Source organism: Phyllobates terribilis, unplaced genomic scaffold (genome assembly GCF_046119375.1).
Source record: "Phyllobates terribilis strain yellow unplaced genomic scaffold, ASM4611937v1 Scaffold_2__4_contigs__length_985480577, whole genome shotgun sequence".
Lineage (NCBI taxonomy): Eukaryota > Metazoa > Chordata > Amphibia > Anura > Dendrobatidae > Phyllobates > Phyllobates terribilis.
In genome coordinates, this window is record NW_027362762.1 from 149,199,417 (window position 1) to 149,224,504 (window position 25,088).

The 25,088-nt window shown below is 49.9% G+C and overlaps 1 protein-coding gene and 1 long non-coding RNA gene across 2 annotated transcripts in view; one reads left to right on the forward strand and one right to left on the reverse strand.

Annotated features, from left to right (window-relative positions):
* CALCOCO1 (calcium binding and coiled-coil domain 1) overlaps positions 1–1,182 on the reverse strand; it is a 48,682-nt gene extending 47,500 nt beyond the window's left edge. Inside the window, exon 1 of the mRNA XM_073662975.1 lies at positions 1,031–1,182. The gene's annotated coding sequence lies outside the window, so the exon portion shown is untranslated. The remainder of the gene's footprint in view (positions 1–1,030) is intronic.
* LOC141198549 (uncharacterized) lies at positions 854–24,886 on the forward strand. The gene is made up of 3 exons (XR_012270486.1): positions 854–1,209; positions 15,427–15,592; positions 24,052–24,886. It is a non-coding gene; the product is annotated as an uncharacterized lncRNA (long non-coding RNA).
* The last annotated feature ends 202 nt before the right edge of the window (positions 24,887–25,088 follow it).

The window sequence follows — 25,088 nt, forward strand, 5'->3', positions numbered from 1 at the left end:
TATGCATTTCCACCGCAGCAACACACTAAAAACGTTTTTTACATGCGGATTTTTCCCCATCTAATGTAAAATCTATGGGAAAAACCTGCTCATTAAACTCAGCGTATCCGAAACACGCACCGCAGGTAAGTATACAAAGAGTAAAAAATAAATGCAGAGGGAGCGAGATATTTATATAAATCCCATCCACTTTGCTGGAACTGTAAGGCACTGGGTTTTTTATGCAGCGAAAATACCCAGCGTCAAAAACTCATTGTGGGAACACCGCCTAAGGAAAGCAGCAAATGGGGATGGACCTGAAAGGTTGGCGCCACACTAGATCACCTCGCGGACAACCGGCACCAAATGTAGGCAAGTATGAGCTTGCCCTCTATGCACCTGCAGCACCATGGGACACACTTTGGGGGCAGATTTACACCCCGTCCACATCTGTATTAGACCCGACATCGCAGATTTCAACAAGAATGTCAGAAAACAAGTGCGTTAATTTTCTTCCAGTGAAACGACAACCACCAAGATGGAAACCTGACGAATCCGTCAGTCACCGGCGTGCGGTGTATAAGGGGCTTGGTACGGCCATCATTCTGAATGGAAATAAAAGCGCAGATGTGAACGGCGCCCAACGGCCTGGTCCTGCTGTGTGATTCCCTATACACAGTGGTGCCTGGGAGAAGCAGACTTGCCGTTCAGGAGCATGGAACAGCTGGGTAACGAACACTATGGGAGTAGTAGTATGGTCCGGATCACAGCAGCAGAGGAGGAATCCCCTGCATCCTCCTAGCCCCCCATGAGTCTATTAGAAAAACTTATGGTGGAGAAAAACTCCAGGCGCTGCCGCGAGCATCTCCTCCTCCTCCTGCTCCGCAGCCGCCAGTGCGAGGCCTATGCAGCAGCTGGAGACTTGCTGCGCACCACTAGTGTCCCCGCATCACGTCGCCCCGGTTTAGGCTGCGCACCCCGCCCGCCCTCATACAGGAGGCCGCACACCCGCACATAACACCCCTGGAGAGGAACAAACAAAACCGCTTACCCCCGCACTCAGAAATCAGCTGTCCCACAACAACAAAAGCTCTGCGCGCTGCTACCTGGGAGCTGTAGTTTCAGGACGGCAGCTGCAGGCTGCGCATTCCATCGGAACGTACTACATTACCCAGAAAGACTTGCGCAGGCAAAAGGTCAGATGTCTCGAAAGGATTCGCGTTGCTACGGGTAACGGGAACAGTTTTGGTGTTTCCTTGTTATTTTGTATTGTGATGTGAAAAGTTTCCTCACTTCCCGGGACATGGCCGTGAGGGGATGTAAAGGCCGATAATACTGTATTGTCAGGGCTCTGAGGCTGTGCAGTATCTAATACATCGCCATATGTAAAATACGAATAATAAAAAAAGAACATACAGATATCGATAGCTCTTAAAACAGAGGTGGGAAAACTTTTATCTGCAAATGGCCATTTGTATATTTCTACCATCATTCAGGGGCTGCACGAAATTATCAGCTTGAAAATGACCCCGCTATATTGGGGCAAACATTTAATTACCTCCCCCCTAATGTGAGGGCTGGAGCTGCTTCTCTTCCGTGCGGCTGGGATGTTAGGTGATATGGGTGACGGTACTTCTCACAACTGATTGTCCGTCGTGTGTCGGTCTGGAGCGCAGGTGACTGTGCTGATGAGAATGACGCACCCCTGGGCCTTCGTTGCGCGGCATCGCGCGCACGGGAGCTTACCCGGAGCTGGATCTGTTGAGGGTTGTAGTCTCGTGGCGGTGACCCGGTCCGTGCCCAGGGAGTCAAACTGGACGGCAGTGTTCTTAATAGTAGATGTTGTACGACTACGCCACCCGTTGAATGCAGCTATGGAGCTGCCGCTGCAGGACAGTCCGCTGAGGCCGGTGGATGGATGGTGCAGCGTAGATGGTATAACCCCCAACGGGAGGGGTATGGCCTCAGGGCAGCAGATGTGGATGATGGGGGTAGCAGGAACCACTCAGAGACGGTACGGTGTAGTTCAGGGTCTTTACTGGTGACAACGATAGACCCTCCCGGAGTACTGGCTAGCGATTGGGGCCTGGTCAGTCCTTGAGCAGATGGGATCTCCCCTGGCCAGGCGGAGTTGTAGGCCTCCCAAACTAACGATACTCTTCTGGCTACCTTGCTAGAGGCGGGTATAAGTAGCCCACGTCCCTGAGTGTACCGTGTGGTGCTCACCCGTATGGCCGGTGACTCGGGGCCTTCTAGTAGCTTCCGCTCCACGACGGCGGTGCTGGTCCCATGCGTGTGACCGTGCCTTCGGGTTTCTTGGCCAGAGGACCTGAAATCCCCTGCCTGACGGATTCTGCTGCTGGGTAGGAGTTAGTCCCCACAGCCTCGGACTCCGGGTCCGGTAAGAAATCTTCTCAGTCAGGGCGAGCTCTGCAGCTGCCAGCCCCTGACTCCTTGTAACACTGCTCCCACAGAGCTCCTGTTGTTTCTTCCCATAGCTGCTTCTCTTCTCTGTCTCTACTTCTGGCATGGCCCAGGAGCTGGGCCCAGCCGGAGCCACAGCTCCCTGTCAGCCCTCCTGGCTGAACTCTCCCTCTGAACTCTCTAACCCTGCCTCAGCCCCAGGTTTATATAGGGGAAGTCCTTCCCCTCCCAGGACTGGGCAGGAGGTGTGGCATGCATAGGATCCCTGACCAAGAGACCTCCCACCTGCTCTCAGACGTAATATCTCTATCACTGTGGCAACCAGACCCCTGGGGAGTCACATTCCCCCCTAGTGAAATTTAGTACTCCGACTAAACATATTTTTAGAAAAACATAACAAGGTATAAACAATAATAATACAATAAGAAAAACACATAAAGATGGTTACGGCGTGTCCGCAACCGGGTGCAGTTTTGAAGAAAACAAAGGTGTCCATTTCACCAAAACAGGGAGATGTAACCAGGTAGGGGTCTGTCCTGCCCCGAGTCCTTAACAGTCTTTTAGTCCATCCTGGGTTACGCTCCACTAACTGTACAAAGGATTCCCGTTAAATCCACCAAGGACTCCTATAAATTACTAGAAACACATAATTATTTACAGGATATGGCCGCTCTCAGTCCTCGGCCAGTGGGGATAAGGAATGGCTGCTCACAGTCCTCAGCCTGGTTTAAGATAGGGGCACATGGGGAACAATTCACTAATCCCAACGGGGACCATATTTTAATTAGCAGCAGTCCTTGTACCCTTACGGGTAACTATTTACAGCTCTTTATTCACGCTACTTCCCTTCAGTAGCTATGTCCTCTTTGTGCTCCCTCCTGAGGGTAGTCCTCAGACCCGTCCGGGTCCTCTTGGCTTTCCTCGTATTGGTAGTACTGCAGCTCCTCCTCGGTTAGCTGGGTTAGTATCTCTGCGACAGTCCTCCTCCCAGGTGGCCAGGACTTTACCTCCCTTTGGGCTGCCCCGGTTAATTGGGCCACCAGGATGCTCACTTTTTGCTCCTCTGTGAGGGGGTACACCTGGAAGAGGCTATCCAGCTTTTCTCTAAAGTCATGCAGGGTATGTGACTCCCCTGAGTACTGGGGTAGCCAGGCTGCCCCCGGGATATAGGGCATGGTGAAAGGCATGACTGCAGCAGCGGTGGCGCTGGCGGGGGTTGAGGCAGTGAAGCTCTCCTCCGTATCCGACATCCTCCTCCCCCCTAGTGGACCGTGGCCTACCTTGCGATGATCCTCTTCCGTAGGCCGCGGCTCCGCAGTGGATCGTCAGGGTTGAGGACCTTCCGTCGCGCTCCTGTGACGTCGGCGTCTGCTGGGCTCCTTCCAGGACCTTACGCAACGTCCGGACGTGAGGCGGGGCTTCAGTTCTCGCGCGCTTTCGGAGTCCACGCCCCTCTTCTTCCCGCGCGGCGTCTTCAAGATGGCGTCCAACGGCGGGAAAACTCCACGGATGGCGGGAAGAAGGCAGAAGATGGCGCCGGATGGCGGGAAAACTTTGCGGATGGCGGGAAGAAGGCAGAAGATGGCGCCGGATGGCGGGAATCTTCACCACTGGTAAGTTTGAACAGTCTTTTTCAGGCACGCAGTACCCGGTGGTTGCGGGCACGAAATCCTGCCGACTACGCCAAAAGTTGACGCACCCCTGGGCCTTCGTCGCGCGGCATCGCGCGCACGGGAGCTTACCCGGAGCCGGATCTGTTGAGGGTTGTAGTCTCGTGGCGGTGACCCGGTCCGTGCCCAGGGAGTCAAACTGGACGGCAGTGTTCTTAATAGTAGATGTTGTACGACTACGCCACCCGTTGAATGCAGCTATGGAGCTGCCGCTGCAGGACAGTCCGCTGAGGCCGGTGGATGGATGGTGCAGCGTAGATGGTATAACCCCCAACGGGAGGGGTATGGCCTCAGGGCAGCATATGTGGATGATGGGGGTAGCAGGAACCACTCGGAGACGGTACGGTGTAGTTCAGGGTCTTTACTGGTGACAACGATAGACCCTCCCGGAGTACTGGCTAGCGATTGGGGCCTGGTCAGTCCTTGAGCAGATGGGATCTCCCCTGGCCAGGCGGAGTTGTAGGCCTCCCAAACTAACGATACTCTTCTGGCTACCTTGCTAGAGGCGGGTATAAGTAGCCCACGTCCCTGAGTGTACCGTGTGGTGCTCACCCGTATGGCCGGTGACTCGGGGCCTTCTAGTAGCTTCCGCTCCACGACGGCGGTGCTGGTCCCATGCGTGTGACCGTGCCTTCGGGTTTCTTGGCCAGAGGACCTGAAATCCCCTGCCTGACGGATTCTGCTGCTGGGTAGGAGTTAGTCTCCACAGCCTCGGACTCCGGGTCCGGTAAGAAATCTTCTCAGTCAGGGCGAGCTCTGCAGCTGCCAGCCCCTGACTCCTTGTAACACTGCTCCCACAGAGCTCCTGTTGTTTCTTCCCATAGCTGCTTCTCTTCTCTGTCTCTACTTCTGGCATGGCCCAGGAGCTGGGCCCAGCCGGAGCCACAGCTCCCTGTCAGCCCTCCTGGCTGAACTCTCCCTCTGAACTCTCTAACCCTGCCTCAGCCCCAGGTTTATATAGGGGAAGTCCTTCCCCTCCCAGGACTGGGCAGGAGGTGTGGCATGCATAGGATCCCTGACCAAGAGACCTCCCACCTGCTCTCAGACGTAATATCTCTATCACTGTGGCAACCAGACCCCTGGGGAGTCACATTCCCCCCTAGTGAAATTTAGTACTCCGGGACTAAACATATTTTTAGAAAAACATAACAAGGTATAAACAATAATAATACAATAAGAAAAACACATAAAGATGGTTACGGCGTGTCCGCAACCGGGTGCAGTTTTGAAGAAAACAAAGGTGTCCATTTCACCAAAACAGGGAGACGTAACCAGGTAGGGGTCTGTCCTGCCCCGAGTCCTTAACAGTCTTTTAGTCCATCCTGGGTTACGCTCCACTAACTGTACAAAGGATTCCCGGTAAATCCACCAAGGACTCCTATAAATTACTAGAAACACATAATTATTTACAGGATATGGCCGCTCTCAGTCCTCGGCCAGTGGGGATAAGGAATGGCTGCTCACAGTCCTCAGCCTGGTTTAAGATAGGGGCACATGGGGAACAATTCACTAATCCCAACGGGGACCATATTTTAATTAGCAGCAGTCCTTGTACCCTTACGGGTAACTATTTACAGCTCTTTATTCACGCTACTTCCCTTCAGTAGCTATGTCCTCTTTGTGCTCCCTCCTGAGGGTAGTCCTCAGACCCGTCCGGGTCCTCTTGGCTTTCCTCGTATTGGTAGTACTGCAGCTCCTCCTCGGTTAGCTGGGTTAGTATCTCTGCGACAGTCCTCCTCCCAGGTGGCCAGGACTTTACCTCCCTTTGGGCTGCCCCGGTTAATTGGGCCACCAGGATGCTCACTTTTTGCTCCTCTGTGAGGGGGTACACCTGGAAGAGGCTATCCAGCTTTTCTCTAAAGTCATGCAGGGTATGTGACTCCCCTGAGTACTGGGGTAGCCAGGCTGCCCCCGGGATATAGGGCATGGTGAAAGGCATGACTGCAGCAGCGGTGGCGCTGGCGGGGGTTGAGGCAGTGAAGCTCTCCTCCGTATCCGACATCCTCCTCCCCCCTAGTGGACCGTGGCCTACCTTGCGATGATCCTCTTCCGTAGGCCGCGGCTCCGCAGTGGATCGTCAGGGTTGAGGACCTTCCGTCGCGCTCCTGTGACGTCGGCGTCTGCTGGGCTCCTTCCAGGACCTTACGCAACGTCCGGACGTGAGGCGGGGCTTCAGTTCTCGCGCGCTTTCGGAGTCCACGCCCCTCTTCTTCCCGCGCGGCGTCTTCAAGATGGCGTCCAACGGCGGGAAAACTCCACGGATGGCGGGAAGAAGGCAGAAGATGGCGCCGGATGGCGGGAAAACTTTGCGGATGGCGGGAAGAAGGCAGAAGATGGCGCCGGATGGCGGGAATCTTCACCACTGGTAAGTTTGAACAGTCTTTTTCAGGCACGCAGTACCCGGTGGTTGCGGGCACGAAATCCTGCCGACTACGCCAAAAGTTGACGCACCCCTGGGCCTTCGTCGCGCGGCATCGCGCGCACGGGAGCTTACCTGGAGCCGGATCTGTTGAGGGTTGTAGTCTCGTGGCGGTGACCCGGTCCGTGCCCAGGGAGTCAAACTGGACGGCAGTGTTCTTAATAGTAGATGTTGTACGACTACGCCACCCGTTGAATGCAGCTATGGAGCTGCCGCTGCAGGACAGTCCGCTGAGGCCGGTGGATGGATGGTGCAGCGTAGATGGTATAACCCCCAACGGGAGGGGTATGGCCTCAGGGCAGCAGATGTGGATGATGGGGGTAGCAGGAACCACTCGGAGACGGTACGGTGTAGTTCAGGGTCTTTACTGGTGACAACGATAGACCCTCCCGGAGTACTGGCTAGCGATTGGGGCCTGGTCAGTCCTTGAGCAGATGGGATCTCCCCTGGCCAGGCGGAGTTGTAGGCCTCCCAAACTAACGATACTCTTCTGGCTACCTTGCTAGAGGCGGGTATAAGTAGCCCACGTCCCTGAGTGTACCGTGTGGTGCTCACCCGTATGGCCGGTGACTTGGGGCCTTCTAGTAGCTTCCGCTCCACGACGGCGGTGCTGGTCCCATGCGTGTGACCGTGCCTTCGGGTTTCTTGGCCAGAGGACCTGAAATCCCCTGCCTGACCGATTCTGCTGCTGGGTAGGAGCTAGTCTCCACAGCCTCGGACTCCGGGTCCGGTAAGAAATCTTCTCAGTCAGGGCGAGCTCTGCAGCTGCCAGCCCCTGACTCCTTGTAACACTGCTCCCACAGAGCTCCTGTTGTTTCTTCCCATAGCTGCTTCTCTTCTCTGTCTCTACTTCTGGCATGGCCCAGGAGCTGGGCCCAGCCGGAGCCACAGCTCCCTGTCAGCCCTCCTGGCTGAACTCTCCCTCTGAACTCTCTAACCCTGCCTCAGCCCCAGGTTTATATAGGGGAAGTCCTTCCCCTCCCAGGACTGGGCAGGAGGTGTGGCATGCATAGGATCCCTGACCAAGAGACCTCCCACCTGCTCTCAGACGTAATATCTCTATCACTGTGGCAACCAGACCCCTGGGGTGTCACAAGAACATGCAGGAGTCTGCCGTACCGAACACAGATGTATATTATATTATTATATATTATTATATTACACTGCAGGTCTCAGCACAGTGGGAAATTCATCACTACTCACGTTACATTTACAGTGGGGGATCTGCTGTATACATCACATAGGAGACACCGAGACTGCCGTATACGTCACATAGGAGACACCGAGACTGCTGTATATACATCACATAGGAGACACCGAGACTGCCGTATACATCACATAGGAGACACTGAGACTGCTGTATATAAATCACATAGGAGACACACAGACTGCCGTATACATAACGTATACGTCAGTCTCAGTGTCTCCTATATCACATAGGAGACACCGAGACTACTGTATACATCACATAGGAGACACAGAGACTGCTGTGTATACATCACATAGAAGAGACACCAAGACTGCTGTAAATACAGTACATCACATAGGAGACACCGAGACTGCCCTATATACATCACATAAGAGACATTGCGACTGCTTTCTATACATCACATAGGAGACACCGTGACTGCTGTATATATATCACATAGGAGACACCGAGACTGCTCTATATATAACACAGAGGAGACAATGAGACTGCTCTATATGCATCACATAAGAGACATTGAGAATGCTGTATATACATCACATAGTAGACACTGAGACTGCTGCATATACAGTACAGACCAAAAGTTTGGACACACCTTCTCATTTAAAGATTTTTCTGTATATTCATGACTATGAAAATTGTACATTCACACTGAAGGCATCAAAACTATGAATTAACACATGTGGAATTATATACTTAACAAAAAAGTGTGAAACAACTGAAAATATGTCTTATATTCTAGGTTCTTCAAAGTAGCCACCTTTTGCTTTGATGACTGCTTTGCACACTCTTGTCATTCTCTTGATGAGCTTCAAGAGGTAGTCACCGGAAATGGTTTTCACTTCACAGGTGTGCCCTGATAGGTTTATTAAGTGGGATTTCTTGCCTTATAAATGGGGTTGGGACCATCAGTTCTGTTGTGCAGAATTCTGGCGGATACACAGCTGATAGTCCTACTCAATAGACTGTTAGAATTTGTATTATGGCAAGAAAAGAGCAGCTAAGTAAAGAAAATCGAGTGGCTATCATTACTTTAAGAAATGAAGGTCAATCAGTGCGTAAAATTGGGCAAACTTTGAATGTGTCCCCAAGTGCAGTTGCAAAAACCATCAAGCGCTACAAAGAAACTGGCTCACATGAGGACCGCCCCAGGAAAGGAAGACCAAGAGTCACCTCTGCTTCTGAGGATAAGTTTATCCGAGTCACCAGCCTCAGAAATCGCAGGTTAACAGCAGCTCAGATTAGAAACCAGGTCAATGCCACACTGAGTTCTAGCAGCAGACACATCTCTACAATAACTGTTAAGAGGAGACTTTGTGCAGCAGGCCTTCATGGTAAAATAGCTGGTAGGAAACCACTGCTAAGGACAGGCAACAAGCAGAAGAGACTTGTTTGGGTTAAAGAACACAAGGAATGGACATTAGACCAGTGGAAATCTGTGCTTTGGTCTGATGAGTCCAAATTGAGATCTTTGGTTCCAACCACCGTGTTTTTGTGCGACGCAGAAAAGGTGAACGGATAGGCTCTACATGCCTGGTTCCCACCGTGAAGCATGGAGGAGGAGGTGTGATGGTGTGGGGGTGCTTTGCTGGTGATACTCTTGGGGATTTATTCAAAATTGAAGGCATACTGAACCAGCATGGCTACCACAGCATCTTGCAGCGGCATGCTATTCCATCGGTTTGCGTTTAGTGGGACCATCATTTATTTTTCAACAGGACAATGACCCCAAACACACCTCCTGGCTGTGTAAGGGCTATTTGACCAAGAAGGAGAGTGATGAGGTGCTACGCCAGATGACCTGGCCTCCACAGTCACCAGACCTGAACCCAGTCGAGATGGTTTGGGGTGAGCTGGACCGCAGAGTGAAGGCAAAAGGGCCAACAAGTGCTAAGCATCTCTGGGAACTCCTTCAAGATTGTTGGAAGACCATTTCCAGTGACTACCTCTTGAAACTCATCAAGAGAAATCCAAGAATGTGCACAGCAGTCATCAAAGCAAAAGGTGGCTACTTTGAAGAACCTAGAATATAAGACATATTTTCAGTTATTTCACACTTTTTTGTTAAGTATATAATTCCACATGTGTTAATTCATAGTTTTGATGCCTTCAGTGTGAATGTACAATTTTCATAGTCATGAGAATACAGAAAAATCTTTGAATGAGAAGGTGTGTCCAAACTTTTGGTCTGTACTGTACATCACATAGGAGATACCGAGACTGCTGTGTATACAACACAGGATTCACTGAGAATGCTATGTATACAACATATAGGAGATGGATGCAGCATATACATTAAAGGAGACATGGGGGATGCAACATGTACATCACAGGAGACATGAGGGATGTGGTGTGGCATGTACATCACAGAAGAGGGGGCTTCTGCATAGATGTCACAGGAGACGCTGGAGCTGCAGCATAAATCTCACAGGAGATGCTGGGGCTGCAGCATAGACATCACAGGAGTCACTGGGGCTGCCGCATAAATTTTACAGGAGACATGGGGCTGCGGTATAGCTGTCACAGGAGACATGGTGCTGACGTCACAGGAGATGCTGGGGCTGCGGTATAGCCGTCACAGGAGACATGGTGCTGTGGTTTAGACGTTACAGGAGACGCTGGGGCTGCGGCATAGATGTCACAGGAGATGCTGGGGCTGCGGCATAGATGTCACAGGAGATGCTGGGACTGCCGCATAGATGTCACAGAAGATGCTGGGACTGCCGCATAGATGTCACAGGAGACATGGGGCTGCGGTTTAGACGTCACAGGAGATGCTGGGGCTACGGCATAGATGTCACAGGAGATGCTGGGGCTGCGGCATAGATGTCACAGTAAATGCTAAGGCTGCCGCATAAATGTCACAGGAGACATGGGGCTGCAGTATAGCCGTCACAGGAGACATGGGGCTGCAGTATAGCCATCACAGAAGACATGGGGCTGCAGTATAGCCGTCACAGGAGACATGGGGCTGCAGTATAGACGTCACATGAGACATGACATACATACCAGGATGAGGGATGTAGGGTGCCATACATACCAGGAAGAGGGATGAGGGGTGCCATACATACCAGGAAGAGGGATGAGGGGTACCATACATACCAGGAAGAGGGATGAGGGGTACCATACATACCAGGAAGAGGGATGAGGGGTACCATACATACCAGGATGAGGGGTGTCAAGCATACCAGGAAGAGGGATGAGGGGGGCCGTACATACCAGGATGAGGGATGTAGGGTGCCATACATACCAGGAAGAGGGATGTAGGGTGCCATATATACCAGGAAAAGGGATGAGGGGTACTATACATACCAGACAGAGAGATGAGGGGTACTATACATACCAGGAAGAGGGATGAGGGGTACCATACATACCAGTAAGAGGGGTGCCATACATACCAGTAAGAGGGATGAGGGGGACCATACATACCAGGATGAGGGATGAAGGGTGCCATACATTCCAGGATGAGGGATGAAGGGTGCCATACATACCAGGAAGAGGAATGAAGGGTGCCATACTTACCAGAAAGAGGGATGAGGGGGGCCATATAAACCAGGATGAGGGATGAAGGACGCCATACATATCAGTATGAAATAACTGACTACACACAACTGATGTATGGAAATCTAACATTAGTTAAAAAGTCCAAAGTAACCCATTATGCTACCAGTAAAAACTGGTCCTGAAGAAGAGGAATTACAAAGCTACATCAGGATACTCCGGCATTGCTAGTTCTGAGCAGGTATGCGATCTGTATCAGAGCGGACATTGACAGATTGGGGCCCCTGTGCAAGAAATGTGTCTGGGCCCCACTCTTTTTGTGGCGACAAAGCTACAGATATATTAATGTATATACTGTATACATATATACTGTACATTGGTATATTCATATATATAATATATAATTTACATAGTTCCCTCTCTAGTCCCTTACATATCGGATTCTCATTATTTTTGTTATTTATAGCACCCTGTCTTTATCACATGGCGTCGTCTCTTTATTTCATAGTGTCCTCTCTTGTTGGATATAAACTGAAATGTCTGTTGATGGAGCATGGAAATGCTTCTTTTCTGATGGAGAAGCTGATGGACTGGTCTTCTGGTCAGATGCTGCTTCATAAGCCAAGTAATTTTATATCAAACAAGAGAGGACTATGTAATAAAGAGAAGGCGCTGTGAGTAACAAAAATAACGAGAATACGCTATGTAAGGGATGGTGCTATATACAGTTATATGAAAAAGTTGGGGCACCCCTATTAATCTTAAGCTTAATGTTTTATAAAAATTGGTGTTTTTGCAACAGCTATTTCAGTTTGATATATGTAATAACTGTTGGACACAGTAATGTTTCTGCCTTGAAATGAGGTTTATTGCACTAACAGAAAATGTGCAATCTGCATTCAAACAAAATTTGACAGGTGCATAAGTATGGACACCCTTATCATTTTCTTGTTTTAAATACCCCTACCTACTTTTTACTGACTTACTAAAGCACTTTTTTTGGTTTTGTAACCTCATTGAGCTTTGAACTTCATAGCCAGGTGTATGCAATCATGAGAAAAGCTACTTAAAGTGGCCACTTGCAAGTTGTTCTCCTGTTTGAATCTCCTCTGAAGAGTGGCATCATGGGCTCCTCAAAACAACTGTCAAATGATCTGAAAACAAAGATTATTCAACATAGTTGTTCAGGGGAAGGATGCAAAAAGCTGTCTCAGAGATTTAACCTGTCAGTTTTCACTGTGAGGAACATAGTAAGGAAATGGAAGAACACAGGGACAGTTCTTGTTAAGGCCAGAAATGGCAGGCCAAGAAAAACATCAGAAAGGCAGAGAAGAAGAATGGTGAGATCAGTCAAGGACAATCCTCAGACCACCTCCAGAGAGCTGCAGCATCAACTTGCTGCAGATGGTGTCACTGTGCATCGGTCAATTATACAACGCACTTTGCACAAGGAGAAGCTGTAAGGGAGAGTGATGCGAAAGAAGCCGTTTCTGCAAACACGCCGCAAACAGAGTCGGCTGAGGTATGCAAAAGCACATTTGGGGAAGCCAATTTCTTTTTGGAAGAAGGTCCTGTGGACTGATGAAACCAAGATTGAGTTGTTTGGTCATACAAAAAGGTGTTATGCATGGCGGCAAAAAAACACAGCATTCCAAGAAAAACACTTGCTACCCACAGTAAAATTTGGTGGAGGTTCCATCATGCCTTGGGGCTGTGTGGCCAATGTCAGCACCGGGAATCTTGTTAAAGTTGAGGGACGCATGGATTCCACTCAGTATCAGCAGATTCTTGACAATAATGTTCAAGAATCAGTGATAAAGTTGAAGTTACGCAGGGGATGGATCTTTCAGCAAGACAATGATCCAAAACACCGCTCCAAATCTACTCAGGCATTCATGCAGAGGAACAATTACAATGTTCTGGAATGGCCATCCCAGTCCCCAGACCTGAATATCATTGAACATCTGTGGGATCATTTGAAGAGGGCTGTCCATGCTCGGCAACCATCAAACTTAACTGAACTGGAATTGTTTTGTAAAGAGGAATGGTCAAAAATACCTTCATCCAGGATCCAGGAACTCATTAAAAGCTACAGGAAGCGACTAGAGGCTGTTATTTTTGCAAAAGGAGGATCTACTAAATATTAATGTCACTTTTCTGGTGAGGTGCCCATACTTATGCACCTGTCAAATTTTGTTTGAATGCAGATTGCTCATTTTCTGTTAGTACAATAGACCTCATTTCAAGGCAGAAACATTGCTGTGTCCAACAGTTATTACATATATCAAACTGAAATAGCTGTTGTAAAAACACCAATTTTTATAAAACATTAAGCTTAAGATTAATAGGGGTGCCCAAACTTTTTCATATAACTGTATAACAAGAGATGATACTATGTAATAATGGGACAGTGCTGTATAAAACAGAGGATACTATAAAATAAGGGACGGCGCCATACATACCATATTTTTTGGACTATAAGATGCACTTTTTTCCTCCAAAATTTTGGAGGAAAGTGGGGGGGGTGTTTTATAGTCCGACATATTTAGATATACTGTGGCTGTGGGTGGTGGGGGGAGCGGCAGCGGCGGAGGAGTGGGTCACAGGAGGCAGGAGCTGCCTGCTGCAGCCTACACTGTACCTGCTACTAAAGAAAATGAATATTCACTGCTCCCCACGCCCATGGGCGTGGGGAGCAGTGAATATTCATTTTCCTTAGTAGCGTGCACACTGTACATGCAGCCCGGCTCCTGGTACATATGGCACCCCTCATCTCGCTTCCTAGTATTGTACAGCAGGAGAACATCCGAATAACAAGTCAAAGGGAAACTTAATTTTAGTCAGTATAAAAAACCTTTATTATGAAGTAGAAGGGTTAGGTGGCACTACATGCACCAGCATGACCGTACCAAAGTGCCAGATAGAAAATAAAAAAATCTTTGGAAGTACACATAAATACAGAAATTCAATCATTTCTCAATTAGGACCAGCAGTAACAAGAAAAAACATAGAATATTTGGATGCAAACTACATATGTAGCCAAAACCTCATCAAATGCATCATTGTAGTCTATACAATTGATGTGTGAACCATAGACAAGAGGAGATAATGCTCACTCCAGGGGTGTACACCTCAAATGTGTCAGTATATGTATAATGCTGGATAATTACCGTAGAAATGTACACGTACACCTCCTATATATGAGTCTAGGTGATAGCGCCTGGGAAATAGTGTCCAAAACACAATTACAGTCCATCTCAAACCCATGCAAAAGGGGCAAATATTTGAAGGACGAACGTCCGAAACGCGCGTCGGGGCTGTACCACATGGTGCCTTTCATTTACTTGGACCAGTAATTCAGGTGACCGCCGGCGCAAATTGCACACAACTGGACAATATCCAATGCGTTGGATAACTTTTATTCATTATGAAACCAAAATAGTAATTCTGCTAATTTTCTTTAAACTGTGCGAGATAAATGTTAATTTTACAGGTCACATAATTCTGATTTGGCATTGTATAGTTCACTTATTTTTTTATTTTTCTCAGAAGTCATTTCGTAGGATTAATATTTACATAAATGAAAGTCAGCTGAACTGTTAGACAGGTCGACCATTCTGATGTGCATAGGACTCTCCCCACAGATAATGTGAGGGGACATAAGGATAGGGCTGTTGGAATTTCAACGCTGCATCCTTATGTTTTCAATGGGAAAGTTTTTTTTATTGGGTTGGTATGTCCACACACGCTGCTGTGTCTGGTGCTGGGCAGAGCTGCGGTGCATTTTCTTAGCGTTATTAGGGTATTTGATAAATGCCTTCATTTAAAGACGTACGTTTCTGGGAAAGATTCTCCGTAAATCAGCTTAACATTGTTAAAAGTAGTCGGGTTCCAAGCCTTAAAAGAAGACTGATAACTGTAGAATAAAAATAAAAGTGATGTGAAGGGTATGTACCAAATTGAGACTCCTCTGAGGAATCAACAGCAATTAAATGCTGCCCCATCAAAGCATTTATTTTCTGGCTATTAAATTGTGGATATTTTTAGAGTTCCCTCATGCCGTTTGCTCTTTTCTATGGCCCCTCTGTTGCCCCTTGTGTCTTTCTTTATACATGTTGTGTATTACTGCCGAGACAATTCATTATAGCGAGGGTGAATTACGTGGCTGAGTTAAGTTTTCATTTTCGAATGGAGTAGTTTATATTTCCCAATTCTTCTTTTCACAGGTTACAAGAACCTTCGTAGTAGCCTACACTGACTAAAGATGTCAACTCTTGTGACTTCTTCAAGGGATCCGGTTGCGTCCATTACCATACTACAGTATGAGGCTAGACCTCCCTACATGACAACGGCCATACTTATTAGGTCCTGCAACGTTGGATCTAATTTAAGGTTGTTGACCCCTTAATGCAATTTTTCATTTTTTCTCTTTCGCTTTTCCTCCCCTTCTTCCATAAGTTGTAACCTTTTTTTTTTCTTTTCCGTCTGCATAGCTGTATGAGTGCTTGTTGTTTGTAGGTCGAATTGTTGTTTTGAATTATACCATTCATTTTAACAAATACATATAAATGGCTAAAAATTCCAACCGAGTTTTGATATTATGCTCTCATTGTATGCTAAAAATGACCTGGTAACATGATTCTTCAGTTCAGTATGATTACAACGATATCAAACTTGTGTAGTTTTTTTAATTAATATTTTAGTGGCTAATAATCTTTTTCTCTTTATCGTGTTTACTGTGTTTGTTAATTAACCCCTTTACCACCTAGGGTTTTTCCATTTTTGCGTTTTAGTTTTTTACTCCCCTTCTTCCCAGAGCCATAACGTTTTTATTTTTCCGTCAATATGGCTATTTGAGGGCTTGTTTTTTGCAGCACGAGTTGTACTTTTGAACGACACCATTGGTTTTACCATACCGTGTACTGGAAAGCGGGAAAAAAATTCCAAGTGCGGTGACATTGCAAAAAAGTACAATTCCACAATAGTTTTTTAGGTTGTTTTTAACATATTCACTAAATGCTAAAACTGACCTTCCATTATGAGTCTACAGTTCATTACGAGTTCGTAGATACCAAACATATATAGGTTCTTTTTATTTAAGTGGTGAAAAAAAATCCAAACTTTGTAAAAAAATGTAAAAAAAATTCCGAGACTCGCAGTATTTTTCGGGATCTTAGGCTGAGTGAGGGCTTATTTTTTGCACTTTGAGCTGACGTTTTTATTGATACCATTTTGGTGTAGATATGGTGCACTGATGGGCCGTTATTGCATTTTAATGCAATGTTGCGGCGACCAAAAAAACGTAATTCTTGTGTTTTGATTCTCTTTTCGCGTTACGCCCTTTACCAATCAGATTAATTATTTTTATATATTGATAGGTCGGGCGATTCTGAATGCGGCGATACCAAATATGTGTATTTTTAAATTGTTTTAAATTGTTTTATTTTGAATGGGGCGAAAGGGGGGTGATTTGAACATATATATTTTTTTCACTTTTCACTTGCTTCAATAGTCTCCATGGGAGACTAGAAGCTGCAATCATCTGATCGCTTGTGCTACACATAGCAGGGCAATCATCTGATTGCTTGTGCTACACATAGCAGGGCTACAGCCCTGCCATGTGTAACAAAAGTGGTCATATGCTATGAGGGTCGACCGCTGGGCGTGGCTCATAGCAGATCAGCTATGACAACCACAGGGTTCTCCTGCAGACCCCGGGCTGTCATGCCAACCCATCGACAGCCCTCGATCATGTGATGGCGCACCGATGAGCGGGTCTAATGACGCGCTTCCGGCTTGGCCATGTTATATACCTCTGTCGGAGATTGACAGTATCATTTAACGATTCCACCCACCGCTGTTAGGGGCACATAACAACTGATCAGATCAGCTGTCATGTGCTGGGAAAGATCCGGGCTCAGCGCCGGAGCCCGCTTCAAACGGGGAGGTGACCTTGGACGTACCTATATGTCCAAGGTCGTAAGGGAGTTAATTTTATTTTTAAAAGATTTGATATTTGCAGACATTACCGAAGACGGTTATTTTTGTATTACATTATTTTTAAACTGGAAAAGGGAGGTGATTCAAACTTTTAGATTCATAGGACTACCAAAATCCACCCATAATGGCAATTCAGTAGGCCTATGGCTTCCTAGGCAACTCGACTGTGTGTCACCCTACCTGGATGCCACAAGTGTAATAAAGCTGTGTCTGAGAGCAAGGGGGAGGTTCTCTGGTTAGGGGAACATTAGCATGCAATGCCTCCTGTCTCAGGCCAGTAGGGGGAGCAGGCTGCCCCTATAAAAGCTGGTACTGAGGGCAGGGTTAGAGAGAACTGGATTGCCTGTCTCAGCTCTGAGACGTTTCCCAGAGTGGAGCAGGGACAGAAAGTTGATTGCACCTAAGAGGAAGTGTGGCAGTAGGAGAGAGCCACCAGCCAGAGACAAGAGGCGAAGAGAGCCTGTCTTGGCAGAGAAAAGACTTCATTTTTCCAGACTTTGGTGTCTGAGGCTGGAAGGATTCCACATCCCCCAGCAGAGAACCAGTCCACAAGGGACTGTACATTCCTTGGCCTAAGAAGCCTGGAGGCCCTGCCACAACCGAAGGGACCAGTAAAGCCGTAGAAGGCTGGGAGCAGAAAGGAACCCACGTCGCAGGCCATACAGGCGAGAAAGCACGGAAGCTCGGAAACGTGGGCTGTTACCCTATCAGGAGGAGATAGCCAGAAGGAGCGTAGAAAGCACGGTAGGCCTATACCCTCACCCTGACCAGGGCCAATTTCCCCGTTGCTCTCAGACATCCAGGTCCCCTCCTAGCTGGGACTGTTTGTGGGTCAGTTTACCTGTTCAAGTAAAGACCCTGGACTGCAACCTGTTGTCTGTGTGCTCCTTGCTCCTCCAGCACTATCATCACTGGGACTCTCACTACCATCACTCCCACCATCCACTATACTGCCCTGGGGCCGCACTCTTCCCGTGGGGAGTCACACTACCATAGCTGCACATCTCATCAGCCCCAGCGGTCTGCATGCAGCGGCGGTTCCTAATAACCGCAAATCCACGGGTGGCGTAGTCGGACATAATCAATATAACGGACTACCACTGGCCTGACCACCCTGAGCCACGGAACCGGGTTGCCACTACTACTCCCATCGTTCCCTATTGCCCGGATCCGAGTGCCCCACGGCCCAGGGGGCGAGTCAGCTTTGGCGTAGTCGGCAGGATTTCGTGCCCGCAACCACCGGGTACTGCGTGCCTGAAAAAGACTTTTGTAACTTACCTGTGGCGAAGTTTCCCGCCGTCCGGAGTCGTTTCCCGCCATCCGGAGCCGATTCCCGCCATCAGACGCCATCTTGGACCTTTTCCCGCCGTCTTCTGCCGTCTTCCCGCCATCTGCAGCTGTTTCCCGCCATCGGACGCCATCTCCAGGACGCCGCGCGGGAAGAAGAGGGGCGTGGACGTCAAAACCGCGCGAGATCCGAAGCTCCGCCCCACGCACCGACGCTGCGCAAGGTCCTGGAAGGGAGAGAGAGCGACGCTGACGTCATCAGGACACGACGCCAGGTCCTCGTCCATAGCAGCAGCAGCGGAGCCGCGGCCTACAGAAGAGGATCGTCGGAAGGTAGGCCACGCTTGACTAGGGGGGAGGAAGATGTCGGACACAGAGGCCCCCACTACCACCAACGCAGCTGCAGCAGCGGTGATGCCCTTTTCCTTGCCCTACATCCCTGGAGCGGCCTGGCTGCCAAAATACTCAGGGGAGCCCCATGCCCTAACTGACTTCAAGGAAAGGCTATACAGTTTGTTCCAGGTTTACCCCCTGACAGAGGAGCAGAAGGTCAGCATATTGACAGGGCAGTTAACTGGCGCAGCCCAAAGGGAGGTGAAGTCATGGCCCACTGAGGAGAAAAGGACTGTGAAGGGTATTCTGGCCCGGCTGCGGGGTACCTTTGATACACGTACCTCCGCTGAGATTAAAATGAGGTTCTATGGATGTAGGCAGCGGGCACAGGACAGCATCAGAGACTATGCCCTAAATCTGCAGGAAGCCTTGAGGGCTATTCAACAAACTGACCCTGGCAGTGTGCAGGAAACGGATAAACTGCTAACAGAACAATTCATAGAGGGTCTGCTGTCTAGCGCCCACAGGGCCCAACTGCGCCTCATGTTCTTTCAGAACCCCGACCTGACCTTTGCCCAATTTAAGGACAGGGCCATAAGGGTGCTCCGTGAATCTGCAACCAGTGGCGCTATAAACCCCCGGCGCCCTGCTATCACCTACCACCAGGAGGCGGCGCCCTCCTCTATGGACTCCGTGGAGGCTGATGCACAGGCCCTGAACCAAGCCCCGTCGAAAGGCCTGCACCACCAAGTCCGGGAGCTGACCAGGAGCGTCGCGGCGTTGACCAGGACCGTCCAGGCGTTGCAAGTGGACCCGTCAAGACCCATCGAGCTGGCTTCAAGTCCGGAGGATGTCCCGTGGCGTCGACAGAGGAGGATCCCGTCGTTCCGAGGGAGGCCCACAGACCGCTACGCAGAGGATGGACAGCCCATTTGCCGTCGTTGCAACCAGCCCGGACACATTTCCAGGTACTGTAATTTAAACGGGTCCAACCTGGGGCAGAGGGCCGACCCCCAGGCATAAGATCACCAGGCCCTTACAATTGGCGTAATAAGTACGTGGGGGGGCGCCCGGTTTTACCCGTGGTGCTGGACGGTATCCCCATGAGCGCCTTGCTGGATACTGGGTCGCAAGTAACCACAATCCCTTATGTACTTTTTAAGCAGTATTGGACTGATGCTGATATCACACGGTATCCAGACAGTAACTTGAGCATCATCGCCAGTAATGGCTTACCCGTGCCGCAGATGGGGTTCAAGGAGATGACCATTAAAATTGGTAAAGTTGAACTGCCGGCACAGGGAGTGATTATTGTGGACATTGACCGTCATGAAAGTCACCCTAAAATAACTGTGGGTACTAACATAATTGAAAATTGTCTTTCAGAGGTAATTGTAATTCTACAACAGGTGGCGGTGAATGCTAGTTCCAGCCAACAGAGGGTCCTCAACAAGGAGATAAAAGCCCTGATGAGACGGCAGCAGGTAGAACTGTCTGGTGGTGAGATCGGTAGCGTAAGACTCAGTGATCCATTCCCCATTTCCATGCCTCCCAAAAGTGAAATGATGATCTGGTGTCGGACTGCAATCGGGTTGAGAGATAGAGACTACCAAGCCATGGTAGAACCCGTGTACTCAGACAGCAGGCCCACCATTTTGACAGCCCGGGGGGTGGTTGATGTCCGAAATGGGAGGGTGCTCGTCCGCATCCTCAACATTGGGGAGAGGGAAGTACACTTACCCAGGTACGCTACACTCGCCAAACTGTTTGTCGTCGAACACAAAGCTATCAGGGCCGTGGAACCCTTGCCTCCATCTCCACAGGCGGAGGGTAATGGCTCCCAGAAACAAAAAGAGGACTGGTGCCAGAAACTCCACGTGGGTGCTGACTCCACTCCCCTGCACCAAAAACAAGGAGTCTACCGGGTGGTACAGGAGTACGAGAGAGTCTTTAGTAAGCACCCGCTAGACTTCGGCAGAGTAAAAGGGATAGAACACCACATCCCCACAGGGAGCCACCCACCAATAAAAGAGAGGCACAGACCTGTACCCCCTGCACATTATCAGAACGCCAAGGGTATGCTAAGAGAAATGAAAGAAGCTGGGGTCATTAGAGACAGCTGTAGCCCCTGGGCAGCCCCCTTGGTTCTGGTCAAAAAGAAAGACGGCACCATGAGAATGTGCGTGGACTATAGACAAATCAACCGTATCACCCACAAAGACGCATATCCGCTGCCTAGAATAGAAGAGTCTTTAGCCGCACTAAAATCAGCTAACTTCTTTTCTACTTTGGACCTTACTAGCGGGTACTGGCAGGTTCCTGTGGCAGAGGCTGACAAGGAGAAGACCTCCTTCACCACCCCGATGGGACTGAGCGAATTCAACTGCATGCCTTTCGGGCTCTGCAACGCACCAGGGACCTTCCAGCAGCTGATGGAATGCTGTCTAGGGCACCGAAACTTCGAGACGGTCCTCCTCTACCTGGACGACGTGATCGTCTATTCGAAGACCTACGAGGACCATCTGAAGCACTTGGCCGAGGTGTTCGAAGCCCTGGCAGGCTATGGCCTGAAGGTGAAACCATCAAAGTGCCACCTGCTGAAACCAAAGGTCCAGTACCTAGGGCACGTGGTAAGCGCGGAAGGAGTGGCTCCCGACCCTGACAAGGTCACGGCAATCAAGAGCTGGCCAAGCCCCTCGAACATCAAAGAGGTGAGACAGTTTCTCGGGTTGGTAGGCTACTACCGAAGGTTCATCCCCGGGTTCACTAAGATGGCAGCTCCTATGCAGGACCTCCTGATCGGACAGTCTAAGTCCCGAAGTCAAAAGCCACCCTTCAAGTGGGATAAACCGGAAGAGGAGTCCTTCCGCCAGCTAAAGATGGCCCTCACGGGGGATGAGATCCTGGCCTACCCTGATTACGGCCAGCCTTTCATTCTCCACACAGATGCCAGTAATGTGGGACTGGGAGCCGTATTGTCCCAAAACCAACAGGGCAGAGAACGGGTGATCGCATACGCCAGCCGGAAGCTGAGGCCCACCGAGAGGAACCCGGAGAATTACAGCTCCTTCAAGCTAGAATTCTTGGCGGTGGTGTGGGCCGTAACGGAACGCTTCAAGCATTACCTGGCCTCCGCAAAGTTCACCGTGTACACGGACAACAACCCGTTGACACACCTGGACAATGCAAGACTGGGTGCCCTGGAACAGCGGTGGATGGCCCGTCTCTCCAACTATGACTTCGTGATCAAGTACTGGGCAGGCAAAACCAACGCCAACGCGGACGCCCTATCAAGAATGCCTCACTTACCTGAAGGTGACGAAGACCCAGAAGAGCTAGAGGAGGTAGACCTCCCCGCGTTTCACCGGTATGGAGCCGCTCAACACTCTCACCGCGTGAAGGAGGAGGATCTAACAACTGTGATGATGAATCCCCTACCTCACCACAGCTGGGCCGAGACCCAAGATAGTGACCCTGCAGTCCGCCTGGTGAAAGATCTGCTGACCCAGGAAGACGCCCGCATGAATCCGGATGCTCCAGAGGAAGCTAGACAGCTATGGAAGGAGAAGAGCAAGCTGTTCCTCTACGAAGGCAAGTTGTGCTGAAGGATTGTCAACCACCGGACGCACGAGCTGACCTGGCAAGTCGTGGTCCCAAGGCGGGATGCAGCTATGGTCCTGGGGGCTTACCATGACAGAGCGGGACACTTCGGTTGGAAGAAACTGGAGTTCCTACTAAGAGGAAGGTTCTTTTGGGTCGGCATGAGAGGAGCAGTAGAAAAGTGGTGCAGAGACTGTGGCCCTTGTCACCTGAGGAGGAAGGACCGCACCAGCCAGAAGACACCCTTGAGGCCCATCGTCACCACGCAGCCTCTTGAGCTGGTAGCTCTGGACCACGTCAAATTGGCTCCAAGCCGGTCTGAATACATCTATGCCCTGACAATCGTGGACCACTATTCCCGTTTTCTAGTGGTGGTCCCGGTAAAGGACTTGACAGCCCAAACAGCGGCCAGAGCCTTCCAGCAATACTTCTGCCGTCCACACGGGTATCCGGAACAGGTCCTGACAGACCAGGGTCCAGCGTTCGAGGCTGAAATCTTCCAGGAGTTCTGCAACCTCTATGGCTGTAAGAAGATTCGTACAACGCCTTACCACCCACAAACCAACGGGATGTGTGAGAAGATGAACAATATAGTCATTGATCTCCTGAAGACGTTGCCCGTGGAGGAACGCAGCCTGTGGCCAGAAAAATTGCCGGACCTGGTAGACATGTACAACAATATCCCGGTGAACGCTACAAACTGCACCCCGGCTTACCTGATGCGAGCTAGACCAGGTAAGCTGCCCATAGACCTGGAGATGGGAGTCCTAATACCTGAGGACACCTCCCCGGATGCGGACTGGGATACGGAAAGGCAACTGCAGTACAGGAAGGTACAAGAGAGTGTGGAGAAGAGCCTGGCCCAGGTGAGAGAGAAGCAAGAAAGACTCTTCAATCAACATGCCCCTGCTGGTCCCCTAGAACCTGGTGAGCAAGTCCTAAAGCGAAAAAGAAGGCTACATAAGTTGGACGACCAGTGGGAAAGGGAACCCTACACCGTACTGCAGTCTGACCACGACAACCCAAAGGTGTGCGTAATCACCAAGGACGGAGGAGAAACCACTAGTGTCGTCTCCAGAGACCACCTCAAAAGGTGCCCCGAGCAACTCCGTAGTGCAGAAGAGGATCAGAGTGACCTTGAACCCGCAGCGGACAAGGAAGAAATGATCAGCACCGTTCTCGGAGAGTTCCCTCAGTCCTGGACTCGCATAAATGATGCCATAGTGGTACCTGTCCTGCATTTCCTGCAACCAGCACAGCAACAACCAACACCAGAGCCGGAAGGTGAAGAGGAGCAAGCGGTTCCAGAGGCAGAAGAGCCTGTACCAGCAGCCCAGGAGAGTCAACCCTCTGCTGACAGTGAGCCTGCCATGCCTGCGGTAAGCCAAAGAACCCGCAGACAGTTGCCTGCCCTACCTGTACAGCCAGCTGGTAGCTGTACCCCTAACGCTAGTGGGGAAAGCCAAGTTGGTCCACCACCAGACAGTGGGCTACGTAGGTCAACCAGGAGCACAAAAGGGCAGATACCCGCTCGCTGGAGAATATAGGGTGCACTAATTGTAAATAACCTTGTTGCCAAATGTTGAATTGTTTGCCAAGTTACATGCATGTTTGGTAATACTCTGTTTCAGTTTCTTGCAGCTACCGTAAGGACTCAAAGGTTATGGACTTTTATAACCGGGACCTGGTATGGACTGCGTTCGGAGCCTAACCCAGGAATGAACTAAGACTGTGAAGGACTTGGGGTAGGACAGACCCCCACCTGGTTAAGGCTCCCTGTTGTTCTGGTGATATGGACACCCGGTCACAGACCACACTGTGACCTAAAGAACTCAATTTGTGCGTCGTCTGTCTATTAATGTTTTATTGTTGTGCATATTGTCTTTGTTTATTGTTTAGTCCCGGAGTACTAAATTTCACTAGGGGGGAATGTGTCACCCTACCTGGATGCCACAAGTGTAATAAAGCTGTGTCTGAGAGCAAGGGGGAGGTTCTCTGGTTAGGGGAACATTAGCATGCAATGCCTCCTGTCTCAGGCCAGTAGGGGGAGCAGGCTGCCCCTATAAAAGCTGGTACTGAGGGCAGGGTTAGAGAGAACTGGATTGCCTGTCTCAGCTCTGAGACGTGTCCCAGAGTGGAGCAGGGACAGAAAGTTGATTGCACCTAAGAGGAAGTGTGGCAGTAGGAGAGAGCCACCAGCCAGAGACAAGAGGCGAAGAGAGCCTGTCTTGGCAGAGAAAAGACTTCATTTTTCCAGACTTTGGTGTCTGAGGCTGGAAGGATTCCACATCCCCCAGCAGAGAACCAGTCCGCAAGGGACTGTACATTCCTTGACCTAAGAAGCCTGGAGGCCCTGCCACAACCGAAGGGACCAGTAAAGCCGTAGAAGGCTGGGAGCAGAAAGGAACCCACGTCGCAGGCCATACAGGCGAGAAAGCATGGAAGCTCGGAAACGTGGGCTGTTATCCTATCAGGAGGAGATAGCCAGAAGGAGCGTAGAAAGCACGGTAGGCCTACACCCTCACCCTGACCAGGGCCAATTTCCCCGTTGCTCTCAGACATCCAGGTCCCCTCCTAGCTGGGACTGTTTGTGGGTCAGTTTACCTGTTCAAGTAAAGACCCTGGACTGCAACCTGTTGTCTGTGTGCTCCTTGCTCCTCCAGCACTA